The sequence below is a fragment of the Leopardus geoffroyi genome, chromosome A2 (assembly GCF_018350155.1).
Source record: "Leopardus geoffroyi isolate Oge1 chromosome A2, O.geoffroyi_Oge1_pat1.0, whole genome shotgun sequence".
NCBI classification, from domain to species: domain Eukaryota; kingdom Metazoa; phylum Chordata; class Mammalia; order Carnivora; family Felidae; genus Leopardus; species Leopardus geoffroyi.
In genome coordinates this window covers 148,817,107-148,834,451 of record NC_059331.1, presented here as the reverse complement: position 1 = coordinate 148,834,451, position 17,345 = coordinate 148,817,107, and the positions used below count along the sequence as shown (strand labels likewise).

Genomic DNA, 17,345 nt, shown 5'->3' with positions numbered 1-17,345 from the left:
GAGTGGGACATAAGTTGGCTTCCCTAGATATTTCCCCCAAAGCATTGAAGTTCAATTCAGTAAACATTGACTGAGTCCATGCAAAGCACATGGTGTGGAGGATACAACAACAAACACGTGACAATTAAACTATCAGACCCTTGAAGACATCAGAGATCATTTCATCCAAACTCCTGTCTTCACCTAAGGATCACCTAGTTCTCCAAGTGACAGAGAACTTACTACCATCCAAGGAAATCTATTCTGTCTTTAGAGAGCTCTATTAGAAAGGTATTCTTTATATTGGACCAAAATATCTCTACATAAGATAAATTTTACTAATTGATCCCACTTTGCTATCTTGAAGTTATATAGAGCTAACGCAGCAACTCTTCCCCTTGACAACCCTTCAAATATTTGGAGGTGTCCTATTTCTTTGAGTTTTACTTTCCTGAAGCTGAACATCACCAGTTTCTTTGAATGTTCCAAATATAATAGGGTTTTAAGTCCCTTTGAGGCTTGGCCACTCCGTCTTAAATGTGGTTCAATTTTTCTTAAAGCACAGGGCCTGGAACTGTGTACAAAAGTCTGGGTATGGTTGGCTATCGCAAAGCAGAGCAGGGCTATCACTGCGTTCTTTGGGACTCTGTTCTTTATTAATAAATACAGCGTGTAATTTCATTGACTTCGGCAGCATCTCACACTGGTAACTTATTGCCAACTTTAGCTCATACTTAAAAAAAATGTGGTCACATTTCCTTGATCCGGTATTTACAAAGTTATTTCTATACCCATATATAGGACCTTGTTTGTATTCATATTACATTTCATTTTGTTGAAATTTCCCCATAATTTTAGCACAAAAAATTACTTTTGAATACAGACCGTATATTCTATGTTGCTAAGCTTTGATCATATACTTGTAGCCTGAATAAAACAGGTTCTTCTTGATTCTGCGTTCAGATCCATGGCACCTTGATAATATATCCAAAATAAATGCAAAATCGACCCTTTCAAAGCATAGAAAAATTACAAAGTTCTATACTGATGGTCTTTTGAGCAGGCATCAAAAGAAGGAATTACGTCATACCCTCTGAAAGCCTTTCTAGAAACCCCTCTTTTTGTGACTGATGCTCACGTACCTCAGTCTTCACCATCATCATAGCCTTCCTTATACCTGGCAGCTCTCGTCCTGACCCCCCACTTCCCTCCCAGGCTGCTGCTTTACTTTTCTGTCATTACCACATCCTTTTTCTTTCTGGAGTATTCCACACATTTTCTTTTTTTCTTTCTCCCTCCCTCCTTCCCTCTTTACTTCCTTCCTTCCCTCTTTCCTTCCTTCCTTCTTTCCTTCCTTCCTTCCTTCCTTCCTTCCTTCCTTCCTTCCTTCCTCCCTTCCTCCCTCTCTGTTTCTTTCTTTCTTTCTTTCTTTCTTTCTTTCTTTCTTCCTTCCTTCCTTCCTTCCTTCCTTCCTTCTTTCTTTCCTTCTTTCTTTCAATTTTATTTTTAAGTAATCTCCACACTCAACGTAGGGCTTGAACTCACAACCCTGAGATCAAGAGTCGCATGCTCCACTGACTGAGCCAGGCAGGCACCCCTTGTTCCATGTATTTTCTTTTTTTTTTTTTTTTTAATTTTTTTTTTCAACGATTTTTGGAACAGAGAGAGACAGAGCATGAACGGGGGAGGGGCAGAGAGAGAGGGAGACACAGAATCGGAAACAGGCTCCAGGCTCTGAGCCATCAGCCCAGAGCCTGACGCGGGGCTCGAACTCACGGACCGCGAGATCGTGACCTGGCTGAAGTCGGACGCTTAACCGACTGCGCCACCCAGGCGCCCCTCCATGTATTTTCAAATGTTAATCAGCTAAACTTTCCCACCTCTTCCATTCCTCAGCGTAGTGCCCCAAGTCAACACCAAAATGCCTTACTAAAGCACCAAAAATGCCCAATATAAAGCAAAAGTATCGTTCTCCTTTAGAAAGGAGGAAGATTGTAAATGTATATTTATATTTAATATTCTTCTTTTATTGCATTCATAGACAAATTTGATGGCCATGTCTCCTATGTCTTTACCCGAGTTGTTAGTAAATCTGTTAAACAGGTTAGTTTGAGAACAGAGCTCTGAGACAGATCCCAAAAAAAATCTTCCTGCAGATTGTCTTGATGCATTAATGAGCATCTTTGGGGGTTAACCATTCAGTCAGCTAATCCATTCAGCCTGCATTGCCCCGTGTTATAAGGATTCTATTAAAGAGTCTACTGAGCTCCTTGGTACGATTCAGATATTTTCTTGTGTTTCCTCGATCTAAAAACCTCACTATCTGCTGATTTAGGGAACAAGAATAGCCTGACAGAGTTTGTTCTTCAAGATCGCAGACTGATTCCTAGTGATCATTGTGTCACATTCTAAATAATCACGTCTACCTTTTACTGAATGAGTGGTCAACATCTGGGCCAAGCTCATTTGTTTATATTTTTCAGAACTTACAATATTTTCACCTTTCACAAAACTGGAATGTTATTTGCCTGTTAACCCTTCTTTGTCTCCCCCTGCATAGTTCCTGGGAAGATTAATAACTCACTAGGGAACGTTTACCTGTTAATATCTAAATCATGGCATCGTGGTAACTTTAGCCTGGACCATCTCTGGGTGTTAGCTTCCAGGAGTTTACTGATCCCACTGTAGAAGAATATGGCCTTTGACTTGACCTAAAGCTGCTTGTTTATCCAGAAAGGATGTTCTGGATCATTCCTGGAATCTCTCTGAGCAATTAGGGCCAAATAGAAGTCCCTAGGCCAAGAAGGGCACTGGGTGGTCTTTAGAAAATGAGAGCGGAGGACTCAACCTGTGGGATGTGTACCCCATCATGCCTGGCAGACAGGATGCCGTGTGACCTTCAAGGCGGCCCACAAAAGAGGAGCAAGATGGCACCGATAGTCGGAAACTGGAACAAAGGCAAGCTTGACTGTGATACAGATGGGGTGGAGGAGTGGCTGGCTGGATTCAAGAAGAGAGAGCGTAGAGGACTAGAGGCGTGATGAAGATGCTTTTAGCAGCAGTGTTTTTTGTTCCTTTTAAAGTAGCTTTTCTAAAAAATGGGGAATGAAATACTTGCACATGGTAAAATGTCAAAAAGAACAAAGGATGTACAGTAAAACAATGAAATATATATCGCTCTAGCTCCCGCTCTGAGGTTTCTGCTGGTAACTTACAAAATGTTCTATGTACATTTAAGCCTATATAGGTATATGCATACTATTCTGTAGGTTAACAAATATGCAAATATGTATACAAATACTCTGCGCTTGTTTTTTCAGAGCATAGATAACATAGATTTACTTCATTTGTTTAAGGTTAACACTGGTTCTACTGCATGACTGTACCCTGATTTTAACAGCAGTGCTTTGAGGGAACGAAAATAGAATTGTTGCCAAACACAGAGTGTTAATCTTAAATTTGAAGCCGAGGCAGTAAATGACAGGTGTGAACAAGTTTACAATTTGGATACCTATGTAATCTGAGATATATCACTTCAATGACCCTTGCCTCAGTTTACCTAGCAGGGAAGGGAAATCACTTTCCTTCTTGATTCTGGTGTTAGAAAATATGAGTCAAATCCCCTTAAATATAGATAGGACTTGGGAAAAACAGCTACTGGAAAGGGTATATATTAATTTTTTCTTACTATCGAGAGGTGGGGTATTGGCAGAAGGCAGCCCTTACTCTGATTACAGCTACACTAAATTGAGCTGACATTGGTGGTGCGTTTTCTGGGTGTCTGTGAATAGTCAGCTGAGTAATGAAGCAGGACTGATCTGGGCTGACCCACCTTATTCTTGGCGTATTGCTGGTCCTGGGGTGCACTGGGAAATGTTTAACAACTGGCTGTCCACGAAAACAAAGGCCCCGGTGTGTGGTTTGATTCCCATGGTGTAAATGTTTCCAGCTGATTGCTGGCTATCAGTGCACCATCACTGAATGCACACTTGGGGAGAGAGGCACACAGTTGGCTCTCCCCCCAGCTCTTCAGCAGCTGTACACCGCGGTGGCCTTGGGGCTCACAAGAACCTCACAAGGACCTCACAAGGGACACTCAGCATTTGTAAAGACTGCAGTCAGCGGAGGTGCACTGGGAGGAAGCCCTTTAAAAACAGGGGAAAGAGAATGGGGCCAGAGGGAGAATGGAGTCAGGTTTCAGAGTCCTGGAGGGAGATGTTAAAGAGGAAGGAGGTCATGACAGGCCCTTGCACCGTCTCTGGAAACTCCCAGAGGCCGTCCACGGCTCTCTTTCTACTCTGAGTTAGTATGGTCATCTCTGTCCTTCTTATTCTTCTCTATTGCTACTTTCTTCCTTCCCCCTTTCTTCCTCGTGCATGCCTTGGCCTCACTGCCAACCCATAGGCTCTGCTTAGTTTTCCAGAAGCTGCTCAGGGTTGAGGAGATCCTCTGAAGCCCGAGAGAAGATGATGTGACCCAGTCCTCATGGGGCCCTGTGTGGACGGAAAACTGCAGTGTCAGCTTCCAGCCACTTCTTATTTCCAGTCTCTTCTTGCTGTGACAAGAAGAGTCCCTGGACTTCCCTCCTCCCCTGCAGTACAGTAAAGGTCAGGGTCAGGACTAGGGAACTCTCTTAGCACCATAGGGTCTGGTGCTCACACTGAAGTCCCACACAGTCTGACCTCCGAGAGGATCCTGGGAAGGCAGGTGCCAGGCAGCCAGTTCAAGAGAGCCGGATCCAGTACCACTTCACTGCTGTGTGTCCCCGACACTGACTCTCTGGAACTGACTCCCCCCTGGGACTTCAGGTGAGTGCTTGACTTGAGCGTTCCGTGGGCTGATGGTTTCCAGTGACCTGGCTGGGTTTTCTCATTTTTACTTAACACGTTGGGATATTCTAAGATGCTTGATGCAAAGAGCTCTGAAGGGAGTCCCTGGCAGGGCACATTTTGGTGCCCAGCCCTGCCCAGTATGGTCACTATCATGCACCAAGCATGGCCTCCTCTGCCCTTCTTCTAAAGCCAAGTGGGCTCAAATAATAAGAGTAAGAGGCTAATGAGGCCAAGGTCAGGGGAAGGATTCCCTCTCTGTAAGTCACTGTATTAGTTATCTATTGCTTCAAAACAGAGCACCTCCAATAACATCTAGTCACTGCTCCACAATGTCCAGGACCTCAGTCGGAAGACTGAAAGCTGGGATCATCTGAATCCTCTAGACAGGCTAGAGAATCCTCTTCCAAGGGCTCACTCATGGGATGTCAAGTTTTGCCAGGAGTTGTCTGGGAACCTCAGTTCCTTTCTACAAGGCTGCTCAAGGGTCCTCACCACAGGGCAGCTCCCTTGCCCCAATGTGAGTGATGCAAAAGCCCAGGCTGGAAGCTGCCATGTCTCTTGTGACCTAGCTTGGAAATCACATGTGGTCACTCCTGCAGTAAAGTCTTCTTAGTCACTTTACTCCAATTCAGCTCCAATTCAGTGTGGGAGGGGACTGCGTGAGGGCATGAGTACCAGATGGCAAGGATCTTTAGGGCCATTTTGGAGGCTGGCTGTCACAGTTATTTAGGAGGTTATACTTAGGCCACCTGGCAATCATCTTGGAAATGTATGTTACCAGACAAGACTGTTCAACCTATCAGCACAAACCCACCTTCATTGCAAAGGAAAGTGACTTCGGGCCTTTCTGTTCTTTGTATCCTAGTCAGAGGGGCCAAGTGACTCACTTAAGCTACTTGGCAAGTGCTGGGAAGAGGCAAGATGGAGCCTTCATGTGGGAGCCATGAATTGCATTCGGTCCGTGAATTCAGGCACACTGTAGGACCTCGTGCCTTCTGGGACTGAAGTGTTTACCTTTTCTTGTTGAGCAAGATAAAGAACTGGCCAGAGCTGGGACTCTGCTATTTTCTGGCAAACGAGGTTAGGTCACATCCCCTCCCCCGCCACCTCACCCTCCATCCTGCTTCTGCATCCTCTAATTTCTGGTTCCTGCAGTTGAAAATACAAATTTGTGTGTTAGCCGAGAGAGAAGGAAGAATTGTGGAGAGGGTGTGGTGGATGAAGGGGTCTGGGGAGGTAGGGGAGGAAGACTTGGACCACGGGAGCTGCTTCAGGGCCCGGATCACCAATACCTGCACAATGTGTGAGTGGGGGTGGGGGAGGCACCCTCCCTACCCTGGTACCAGCTCCCCTGCCCCCGCCCCTGCCGTGTAGCCTGGGAAACCACAACAGAGCAGCATGGCCAGTTGTGTCCAGCAGTATAGGTGGGCAGGGGCGATGGGAGTGATGTCCTTCCATCAAATGGCTTACGTAGGCGGTAGACTTTTGTGATGGACCCTATGGAGAAAAACATGATCAGACTGGTTCCTAAGCACAACCACCATGGTTGTGCGTGGGGGAGGGGGTCCTGTGACATAATGAGGGGAGACAGGGAGGGAGTTGTCAGCAGAGGCCAGGTCTGTGTGAGCAGGGGCAGGCTGGGAGCTGCGATTCAGGTGTTAACATCTCTGTATCTTTGCTAGCACCCACAGGCTAGAGAAGCCTGGGACGGTGTGGGTCTACTGACCGTACCTAGCTACCAAGTTCAAGCCACAATTCGGGACTGTGGTGACCCAGGGAGACTCCTCCCTCAGTTCCAAGGGCAGCCATTTCTCTGTCCTTTTTTACTGTTCTATGGCCTGGAGTGTCAAAAATAGAACCGTTGGGTTAGAAGCTTAACCCCTTAGGCATCAGAGGAAAGAATAAGTTTGTTTCAATGGACTGAGAATCTTGAGAACAGCTGTCCTACATCGAAGTGTCAGCTTTCAAGGACGCAGAATTGAAGGTCGCTGGAATGTACAGTGGACATCTGGTGACACATCCAGGAAGCAGGGGGCAGTGGGGAGTTGGGGGCCCTTCCTACTGTCTGCATCGCATCCAGGGAGGTGTCACCTGGGAAGGCTCTCCCTTCCCTCCCAGTCTCTGCGCAGTTCGGATAATGTTGATATTTCTACTCTCCTGCAGGTGGCGCCACAATTTAGGTTTTTAAGCTGCTGCCTTCCTGTGGTTTTCATCTAGTGCACTGGGTGCTGTATAAAACCCAGCCATGGGGCCAGCTCTTGGGGGAAAAAATTTCTCTATAGCACCACCAGGCTCTGGTGATTTATTTAACAAGCAAATCTGGCTTTTATCAACTTAAATAGCGGTTCTGTTCCTAGGCTAATAAAATGGTGGTAGCTAAGTGAAGGAAAACTTAAGGATTTCTTCTCCTCTCTCCTATTAAATCTGGCCCTTTTACTCAGCTGTGAGTGATGGGCCAATACTTTTCTCCTCAAGCCCCTCAATAAACCACAACCAAATTGCCACAAAAAATCGCCTCCTTGGAAGATAGGACGTTATGAAGCAATATGACATTTCACTTCTCCCTCTTGTGGCCATGGGGCCAGGCAATGACGACTGGGTTTCCTCACCGGCCTGGGATAGAAGGGGTGACTTACAGATCCGATGTCAGTTGGAGAAAGTTTGGGTTCCTCTTTGCCCCTCACCAGCTGGCAGGGGCTGCAGGAGGTATGAGAGGGAGAAGGGTTTGTAACTCATGCAGAAACCCATTTTGAGCTGTTCTAGAGCTTGCCCTTCCCAGTGTGTCTATTCATAGAGAAGGGTCAAGACAACAGAGGACTTTCCTGCCCCCCCTGTACTGTGCCATTAAAAAAAGGGGGGATATGTTCTTCTGCAAAGCAGTGCTAATTCCTTGGATGTGTATTGCACGTATTCGAGAGTTTCCAAGTGCATGAGTAGGTAGCATTTCCTTTGAGTGTCACTATCTTTAAGGGGTAAGTGGGGCAGATGAGAACGTGAGATCTCCAAATCATAGCATTCGTGGGTGGCGGTGCCTAGGTCTAGGACCAAGAATTCTTGCTTACAGTGTAGAGTCCTACCCATCCTACCCCATCTCACTCTCCAGCTTTGAAAGAAGAAATCCAAGAGGCCATAATAATAATAATAATATCAAGCCCCACACTGCTGCTAATTTGACCCTTCCTGTTCTCCCTTACAATGGTATTATATAACCACCCATGCAACATAGCTTCCTCCGTGTTACTAACTGGAGGGGAAGGAGGGAGAACATGGTTGGCCATATGGCCCTGTTAATGATGAGAGGCTCAGCTGGGGCCACTCACCGTCCCGTGGTTGGGCCAACTTTTTGCCTCCCTTCTTTTCTGTCATTTGGTTCTGTTATTACTCTTCAGGCACCACATGACATCCGTTTTTCTGAATGAAAATAAGTGACACCACACACTAGGCAGAAGATAAAGAATAATAAATATGTTTTATTTGCCACCTGTAAAAAAGGTGTTTGACTTACCATCCATCCATCCATCAGAAATTGACCCTGGGGCTCACCAGCAATATTCACACACACACACACACACACACACACACACACAGTGCACAAAGAGGCTACAGGAGGGAAAATCAGTTATATTAAAAATACATGTTAGGGGTGCCTGGGTGGCTCAGTCGGTTGAGTGTCTGACTTCGGATCAGGTTATGATCTCACGGTTCGTGGGTTCGAGCCCCGCGTCAGGCTCCGTGCTTATAGCTCAGAGCCTGGAGCCTGCTTCAGATTCTGTGTCTCCCTCTCTCTCTGCTCCTCCCCTGCTCGCACTCTGTCTCTGTCTCTTTCTCAAAATAAATAAACATAATTAAAAAATACATGTTAGAATGGCTGAGAATGGAGGCAAAGATGTTTTCTTGCTTCCTCTCGCTTTCAGCATTTTTATGACATACCCTGAAAGCCGAGTGGAAACACATTTGAAAGGCTCGCCTCCTCCCTCACAACCCCACTCTGCCTTTATTGAGCCATATTCCTTAAGTAGCCCATTATGGTTTTCCATGGGGTTATCTATCTGTGCTGTCACCTCTGGGAAAGGCTTGTGATGATCCTGTGCAGAAATTTTAGAGCAGAAACCTTAGAGTGGGACCAGGGCCGGTGCGAGGCCAGCCTTACAGGACCCTGAGCCTGAGCACCTCCTTAAATTTTGCATCCTGGGTGCCTCACCCTAGTCTCAGTCCTTCCTAGAGAGACATTTGGCCCTGGGCTTCCTCAGCCTGGATGGAGGTCCAAGGAACAGTGGCATTGAGTTATTTTGTTATGTGTTTCTCCGGACTTCCTAAACTAACCTGATATTGCGGGCTTTATCTAGAGTCTGGGATCCAGGGTTTCTGAGAGGACAGGAGCCAGATCAATGTATTAAGGCACACTAATGAGATAACTCCTTGCTGCTTTCTGGGCCATGCAGTGCTCAGCAGAGAACAAGAGGCCACAAGGGCTCCACGCTGTCTCCTGGAACAACCTCTAACCAAACAAGCAAATGTCTGGTGTCCTCCTCGCCCCGGCTCTGGCTTGGCTCATCTTTTCATTGAGGCCCCCACCTTTGAGAGCAAAGCTTCAACAAGGTGCTGTCTGGACGGACCAGCCTGACCTGACTATGTTGCCTGCCTTGGGGCTGGTAGAGCTGGTCAGCTCCCAGCGCCTTTCAAAGACTCGCCAGTTTACAACTTGGATTTCTGTGAAAGTATAACCCCTACAGGAAGGTGTCAGGATTTATGCTGTCGTCCATCACGTCCACCTAATGGGAAGATTCTCAAGAGATGTTTTGATGGGAGGGACAGTAAGGGACAGGAAGTTGGGCGCCTATAGGAAAAGGAAAGTTGAGTCCTGAGAGAGGAGGCCAACAACTCTGGCTCCTTTGGATGGTCCTCAGCGACTGCTGCCCACGTGAGGAGGCACTTAGTGACACAACTGATGGTTCCCTGGGACTATGTTGGGGGTGGGGGGTAGGGCCTTGTGCAGAGCTGGTACCTGAGTGTGGGAATCTTTTAGGCTTCTCCTGGTGGGAGGGGGGCACACCCCCAGGAGGATCTAGGCAGAGGTTTCAGAGGTGGTGCTACCCACTTCCTTTCCGCATATTTCCTCTCTGCCAGATGGCTGTTGAAACCACAGCAACGTGATTTCTTTCTTCGGACTTCCGAAACTGCCCTGATGTTGGCATTGTCTGTTCTGTGGTCGAGGTTTCTGAGAACAGGAGCCAGGTCAGCCCCTCAATATAAACATGAATAGACGCGTCAGGTTACTGAGTAAGCTCCAGGGCACTCAGCCATTCATGCTCTCTCGCCCGGGCCTCCGTCCTTGGGTGCCGCGGAGGGGTGCTGGGGTTCTGATTAGGGGTAGGTGCGTGCGCCTGTGTCAGCTCTGCGCACCTGAGGGTCCCTCCGACCGGCAGCGCCCGCATCCCGAGGAGGCTGAGCGTGCCTCCTTCCGAGTGGGCGCCCCGCGCCCGTGTCACCGCGTACCCGTCCCTCTCTGCCCCACATCGCCACAGGCAGGGTCGTTGGGCGCGGGCCGAGGGGACGAGGGATGTGTCCGCCAACGTCCGTGCGGGGGGGAGCGCCGGCGGGGCGGGCGGCCGCGGGCGCGGAGTGGGGGAGGCGCCCCCTGCCCCCTCTGCCGGCCGCCCTCCGTCGGTCTAGATGTCAGCCGCGAGCTCCGAGCCAGCCCGAGCGAGCCAGAGAGGGAGCGGCGGCGGGCGGCGGGCGGCAGGGGAGGGGAGGAGGCGAGGCGAGGGAGGGAGGCAGGGAAGCAGGGAGGGCGGGAGGGAGGAGAGGAGGACCCAGAGAGCGCCAGGCAGCTGGAGTTTTTGCAGCGCTTGGCCGGGCTTCAATGCACAGCAGCAGCGAGCCGCGGCGGCAGCAGGCAGCCCGGGAGCTCCGGCGGCGGCCGAGCCAGCGGCGGCCCCGCTCCCTGCCCCCTGCAAACTTTGCGAGCAGCCCGCCCGGGGGGCCGGGGGCGCGCCCGGGAGGCCCGGCTCCGCCCGCGGCCGCGCTCTCCGCCGCCGCAGCGCCAGGCGCCGCCGCCGCCACCGCCGCAGCCCCGCGCCTCCCCGGGGAGCAGCCGGCGGCTCCCGCGGCCCCCCAGCCCCGGGCCCTCTGCACCGCCCGGCCGGTCCCCCGGCGGGGGCGGGGGCAGGGGCGGGGGCGGCAGCTGCGCGGCCGGTCGCGGACTGCCGGGGGGCGGCCGCCGCTGCCCAGGGAGGCGCGCAGAGGCGCCGAGAGCGCTCCCCGGCGGGTCCCCCGCGCACTCGCCGCGCCCGGGCAGCGGCCCGACCGGGCGAGCATGGGCGGCGCGGAGTGACGCCGCCGTGCCCGCTTGGCATCAAGGACATTCAGCCCGCGGGGGTGGGGACGAAGGGGGGCAGCCCCGCGTCGCCACCGCAGCCCCAGAGAGCCGCCGCCGCAGCCGCCGCCGCCGCCGCTCCGGCTCCGGGCTAGGTGGAGGAAAGGGGTGCTTGGATTCGATCCACATTCTCCGACCTTTTTGTTGGACATTCCGCCCACCTCGGACGCCGCCGGAGGAGCTGTCAAGCCCCGCAGGCTGTGATTTCGCCCTCCGTTTCCCTTGCCTCCTCCCGGGTTCTCGGTGCCTCGGCGGAGTATTTGCGTTCGGGGCTGGGGCTGGAGGAGGCAGCCACACGCGCGCACACGCACACGTTCAGAGGAGGACGAGAGGCAGCGGCACAGGCACCATCTGCAGTGTCAATGCGGCGCTCCCGCTGAAGGAGGCAAGAGCGGCGCTTCCAGGTAAGGAGCCGGCGGGAGGGCGAGGGCAGCGCGGGCGGAGGTACCCGGCTCGGTCCGGGAGTCCTCGGCTGCCCTGGAGCCAGCCCGCTGCACGCACGCACACACACACACACACTCGCGCGCGCGCGCATACACACACACACACACACACACACACACACACACACACACACACTGACACACGCCGCGCACACGCACCTGCCCACGTCCCACCTGGACACCCGCGTAGGTGCGGCGCGGCCAGAGGAGCAGGTATTTCCCCCTGTTCTTTCTCCTCTGACGATCCGGACTCACACTTCTCTTACCTAGGACTTTCAGGGTGGGATTCTGCGTATGCCTGCCTCTCCCTCCCACCGGGGTAGGCTGAGGGAGCGATTTTTCAGTTCCCGGCCCCTGGTATTTCTAGCTGGTTTTCAAAACGGGAGAAGTAATGGGAGGTTTGGGGAGACCCGCCCAGCGTCATCTCCGCTCCATGGCCTTTGGACACCCTGGGATTTTGAAGGGAGACAGACCCACAGATAGATATTCTGACAGATATTTGGAGAGCGTGGTGGCCCAGCGTGCAGGGAGGAGGCCACATAGGCAGATGGGGCTGCAGTTCTGTAGGGCGGTGCATATGGAACAGGCACTGCGTTTCCCCAGTAAGAGGCAGCACAAACGCCTTTCTGAAGCATTGCACTGCTTCCCCGGGAATGCGCCGGGATTCCAGGCAGGAAGGGGCTTCCGCATGGCATTGGGTGTGTGGCTGGTCTAGGGAGAGCATATGGGGGTCAGAGCCTCCATAAGAGGTACGACCTATTCACATCTCCAATCTCTCGGCAACAGCAAGCCGCCAGGGCTTAGGGACACAGGTCTTGGGTATCCCTTTCACCTCTCTACTCTTCCCTCTACGCTGTGTGGGAAAGCATGGGGCTGTTTTGCTGTGCCTCTGGCTAACACCTGTCACATGCCTTTGGAGGTGTGTGTCTGAGAAATAGAACTGAAAGGGGGCGGAGGAGGGTGTTGTAGGGAAGGGAGGAAAGTCCCCTCTCTCACGACCACCTCAGCAGTGCCCCCCTGTAAGGAGGCCAGGCATTCTTGGCCAGTGTTCCCCAAAGCCAGGTTGCTTTTGACTGTGCGGAACGACTCTCCAGAAGCCTGTGGTTCAAGGTTGTATTTCCCTAAAGCCTTTCCTTTCCTTTTCTGCCCAGCTGGAGTTTCACAGGCTGCTCATTTTCAAACTTTTTCTGGAGGAGGTAGGAGGTGGTTGGGGCTCCAAAAGGGCTTTTTTGCAGTTTCCATTGGGGGGTCAAAGAGCAGTTCATTCGGGCTCGGTTGTTGTAGGGAGAAGAATGTGAGGTCCAAGTAAAACATGATTTTGGAGTTGCACGTAAATATAGCAGGGCCCCGAGTTTCTCTAGCTGTCCCTTTTGGGGTAGCTTGTGGGGCAGCCTGGCAAGAAATGGGGTGAACTTGTACCCTTTATATAAGATCATGTGTTCAGAGTGTCCTACAAACTCACCAGTGGGAAAAATATGTTGGGAGTCTTCCAGAGTGCTAGGGGAAAGGAGTCAACATTCTTTGGAACAAGGGGCCTCAGTGTTGGGCACAGGATTCGGTTGATTCTGTAAATCCTGAAGATGGGTGCTGAAATAAAGGGCCCTCTGCGCACCCCCATCTCTGCTATGTTCAAACTTTTTTCGGCTCCTGCAAAGGTCTCTCAGCTAGGCTGGGGAGGAGAGGAGCAGACGCCCCTGGGGGGGGGGGGGGAGATTGTATTCCTGCCGTGTGCTGTGTGTAACCGCCCTTTGACTGATTGGAAAGGGTAGCTGGACTAAAGCAAAGCTCTCACAATGGGGAGAACCCAGTAGGGGGAAGAAACATTATTTTCTTTTTGAGAATGGTGTGTGTGTGCACACCCAGATACACGCGTGCTTTCTCAAATGGTCAGTTCAACGCGATCCGCTCGTCCAGAGTGTGATGGCGGGACCCACCTCTGTCCTCCAGGCTGTGGAAGAACTGGAACGTTTCCACACACATACCCTATGAGTGCGTGGACAGGGAGGTCCCACGTATGCGTCGAGGAACACATGGTTTTCAGAAGAAATAGCCCCAGCAAGAGTGGATGGCTCCCGGATAAACATTCTCTCACTGGACCTTGATGGGGCTGAAGCATGGTGTACCGAGCTTCCGGAAATGTCTGTGTGTCTTCCACACAGACTTCTGCTCCCTTCCTCGCTTCCCTCTCTATCTTTCCTTCCTCCTGTATTTGCAGCCTTAGGATCCGTCACGTTCATGCAAAGCCAGCAGTCATGCTAGTTATAAGCTAAACATTTTTAAACATGGGTTCAAAAAATCCCCACACTTTTTGCACTTAGAATTAGGTACCGATTTGGTTTCTAGGGCAAAGCAGGCATTAATTAACATCTGTGTAAAGCTGAGTGTACATCATCTAATTTTTTCCTGGCTCTCTCGCTGAGCCCTGGAGCATGGCACGTTGCCTCTCTCAATCTCTCTCTCTCTCTCTCTCTCTCTCTCTCTCTCCCACCCCTCTGTGGACTTCCTTCTAAGTTCTCTAGGGTCTTTGCACTCGCAAGGGAGTCATACTAGAAAAACCCCAATCACGAGTGCTTCTTTTCAGCGGACCCTGGCTGCTGCTAGGCTGTGCCCTAGGGGCTCCTCCGTGAGCGTGGGTTGCCTGCGAGTGCTGTTCCTTCTTGCCCAATCTGGGACTCCCTTGTGGGCTCGCCTCTGTCCTCCCAAGACTTCATCCTGGATGCCCACTGATGCCTGCAAACATTTCCAGAGGCATCTGAGGCCACCAACTTGTTTCCTTTCTCCTCTGCTCCTCTCCATGGCTTCTGCTGCTGCTGTGCCCTGCAGACAGGGAGATCTGCACGGCACAGTCTGCCTGCACTTGGCCTCCGCATCCTTTTAATCACAATGAGGGCTGCTGGGAATTGAGGGGGGGTGCCTTCTAGGGAGGCAGTGGTCCTGAGGTGGGGAGAGAGCTGAGGGGGCGGGGAGATTAACCGCTCTTAGCTCCTAGTTATCACTAGGCTTTGATGCAAAGAAACTGCAGCCAATCTCTCTCCTCCTAGCCAGCTAGGGGGCATTTCTTAGCCGCTTCTCCCCATCCTCACTAGGAGAAGGCACTACACAGACAATGCCACCTCAGAGACCTGTTGGAGTGGCTCCGTGATGGGCGGGGATGGGCGGCAGCCCTACGGAAAACCGGCTCGAGATCCACGCTGGGATTAGTCTGTGTGACAGATGTACCATTCTTTTTTAGGCTCTCCCCTCCTCTTCTCATTTGTGTCGATGTGAAGCTCGGTGGACCCTGGGGTAGTAGAACAGCGCTCATTTCCTTCCCCTGACACCCCATTCCTCCTTCTGCATCACTCCCTTCCCCGCCCCCCCCAACTTGCTAATTCACCTCTTAGCTTTGTGCGCACATCCGACAGCCCATTCGCCCTCAAATTTGTGGCACTCCAAGAAATCAATATGACATGAATTTAACGACAGCTGGATGATTAAGTGTTATTTATATTTAAGAGCGGCATTTTAAAAAGACGTCGCGCTAATAAATCAAACGGCTGTTTGGGAGATGCACATGATTAGGGTAATTGCCCTACAGGCCCCATTGTGCAATGCCTGGCCCGTGCAGAGCCCTGCGGACAGTATCTCTTTGGAAGCTACCGGCCCTGCTGCTGCCTACCCTGACCTCCCACATGATCCCCTCCATCCAGACTTACTCTCTCTCGTGCCTCTCTCCTCACTGCGGGCCCGCAGGCTTCTTTGGCAGGAAGGTGGAGTCAGTGGGAACACCGAAGGGGGCTCTGCTGCTAAGTGGTAGGAGATGGGTCTTTTTTTTTTTTTCAACGTTTATTTATTTTTGGGACAGAGAGAGACAAAGCATGAACGGGGGAGGGGCAGAGAGAGAGGGAGACACAGAATCGGAAACAGGCTCCAGGCTCTGAGCCATCAGCCCAGAGCCCGACGCGGGGCTCGAACTCACGGACCGCGAGATCGTGACCTGGCTGAAGTCGGACGCTTAACCGACTGCGCCACCCAGGCGCCCCATGGAGATGGGTCTTAAAAGCGAAGGCAGGCAGGAGGTCCTCATTGGCAGAGCAGAGGCCTTGTTCTGCAAGGAGGAGGCTGCTTCTCTGCTTCCTATGAAGCAGCTTGGGAGAAAGGCTGCCTGAGTCCCCGCGAGAGTCTGGGCCGGCTCCCAGACCCTTGTCCTGACGATCACGCGGCATCAGCCTCCCCAGGGAAGAGGCTGTGTGGACATGAGTGTTTGCCCTTGTGAAAGCTAGCAGAATGGAAAGGAATAATAATCAATGGTGATGGTGGTGGCTAATATCTATTCAGCGCGGACTTGGATGGGGCATCATTTTAGTGGTTTACGCAGGTTGGCCCTTATCCTTCATGTAACTACCCAGAGAGCCAGTTACTGTTATTATTCCCATTTCCTGCATGAGGAAGCTGAAAGGCCTGAGGCCAAAGACTTTGTCCAGGATCATACAGTTGGTGGGTGGTGGGGCCACATCTCAAGCCTGAGCAAACTGACCTCCTTCCTTATCACTGCGCTGTCTGCCTCCTTAGGTCTGTAAGGAGCATGTTGTCACCTGGGGAGGTTTGTGGGACAGTGTGCAGAGGGAGCAGAGGGCATGTAGCTCCTCCCTCGGACATGTCTGTGACCCCAGGTGAATCTGTTTGTTCTTGGAGGCTCGAGTTCCCCGTGCATCAAGTGGGGCTGCTTTGTCCTTGACTGTTGGTGGGCTGTGAAATTGCATGGGTCGTTGTAACAGAGTGCTCAGTTCCTGAGGGTGACTCTTGCCTCTTTTGGTAGCTCCCATCTCTCCCTGGGAGAAAGTAAGGAGGAGTGAATGAGTGCAGATCTCATCTCTTCTTTTGATTCTGTGAGGCCCTGAGTCTTGTGCTGGTCGGAATCTAGCTCTCTCCAGCAACGGCTTCAAATTTGCTGGCATTGTGGAAATACCACTCTCTCATTTAACCCTTCAAACCATCCAGCAAGGGAGGGGGGCACTGTTTATTCCCATCTTGATGCTGTAGGGACTGAGGCCCAATGCCCAAGGCTCTAGGACACTACATAGCGGATGGTCTTTTCACTCTTGGGGAAGGATGCTTACAATAGGGACTTGTTGGTTCATTCATTCATTAGCCCTCGGGTTCATTAGCCCCAAAGATTCCCCAGGGAATCTTTGAAAGCCAGGAAAGGAGTCTTTGCCTGTGGGTGTCATGCAACGCTGGACGCCTGGCACATGTAATTGTGGGAGCAGAAGTTCACTGGAGGTTGGTGCCAACGGCTGCGTGTGTGGAAGGTCATCCTGTGCAGTCAGTGTGAGTGGAGCACTTGATTAGGAATGACATCCGGATCCTGAGCGGTGGACGCTTGGAAGTCCTGAAGGAACCTGTAGACCTGGCCGGGGGCTGCTGTCCCATCCCAGAGCCAGGCCTCAGCTGCCTGACTTGGTCTCTCTGGCCTCAGCATTTTAGGGAATAGCCACAGGTGATACTCTTGTGGTTAGTGGTTTGTTCTTTTTTTCCCTCCAAAGACAAACTTTTATTCTGCACTTCCTTTGGCTTCTCTATGCTGTAAGGTGAGCAGAAGTTTCTGCCAAACTCGAGGTGGCTCCCAAGGGTGCATTTCGTCACCTCCCCTCTGGCGCAACAGTGGGAGTGGCCGAAACTGGTGGATGCGGGGTCCTGCTCAGACGTGCAGCAACAGGTGCATGCGAGGTGTTC

At 51.6% G+C, this 17,345-nt stretch overlaps 1 protein-coding gene and 1 non-coding gene across 3 annotated transcripts in view; both read left to right on the top strand.

Annotated features, from left to right (window-relative positions):
- Positions 1-4,667: 4,667 nt before the first annotated feature.
- PLXNA4 (plexin A4) overlaps positions 4,668-17,345 on the top strand; it is a 445,047-nt gene continuing 432,369 nt past the window's right edge. The window contains exon 1 of one of the 2 annotated variants that reach the window (XM_045495675.1): positions 4,668-4,787. The gene's annotated coding sequence lies outside the window, so the exon portion shown is untranslated. Of the gene's footprint in view, positions 4,788-11,199; positions 11,592-17,345 lie in introns of those variants that run through there. The other variant, XM_045495674.1, reaches the window with a different exon arrangement.
- TRNAR-UCG lies at positions 8,457-8,541 on the top strand. The gene has a single exon. It is a non-coding gene; the product is annotated as a tRNA-Arg (tRNA).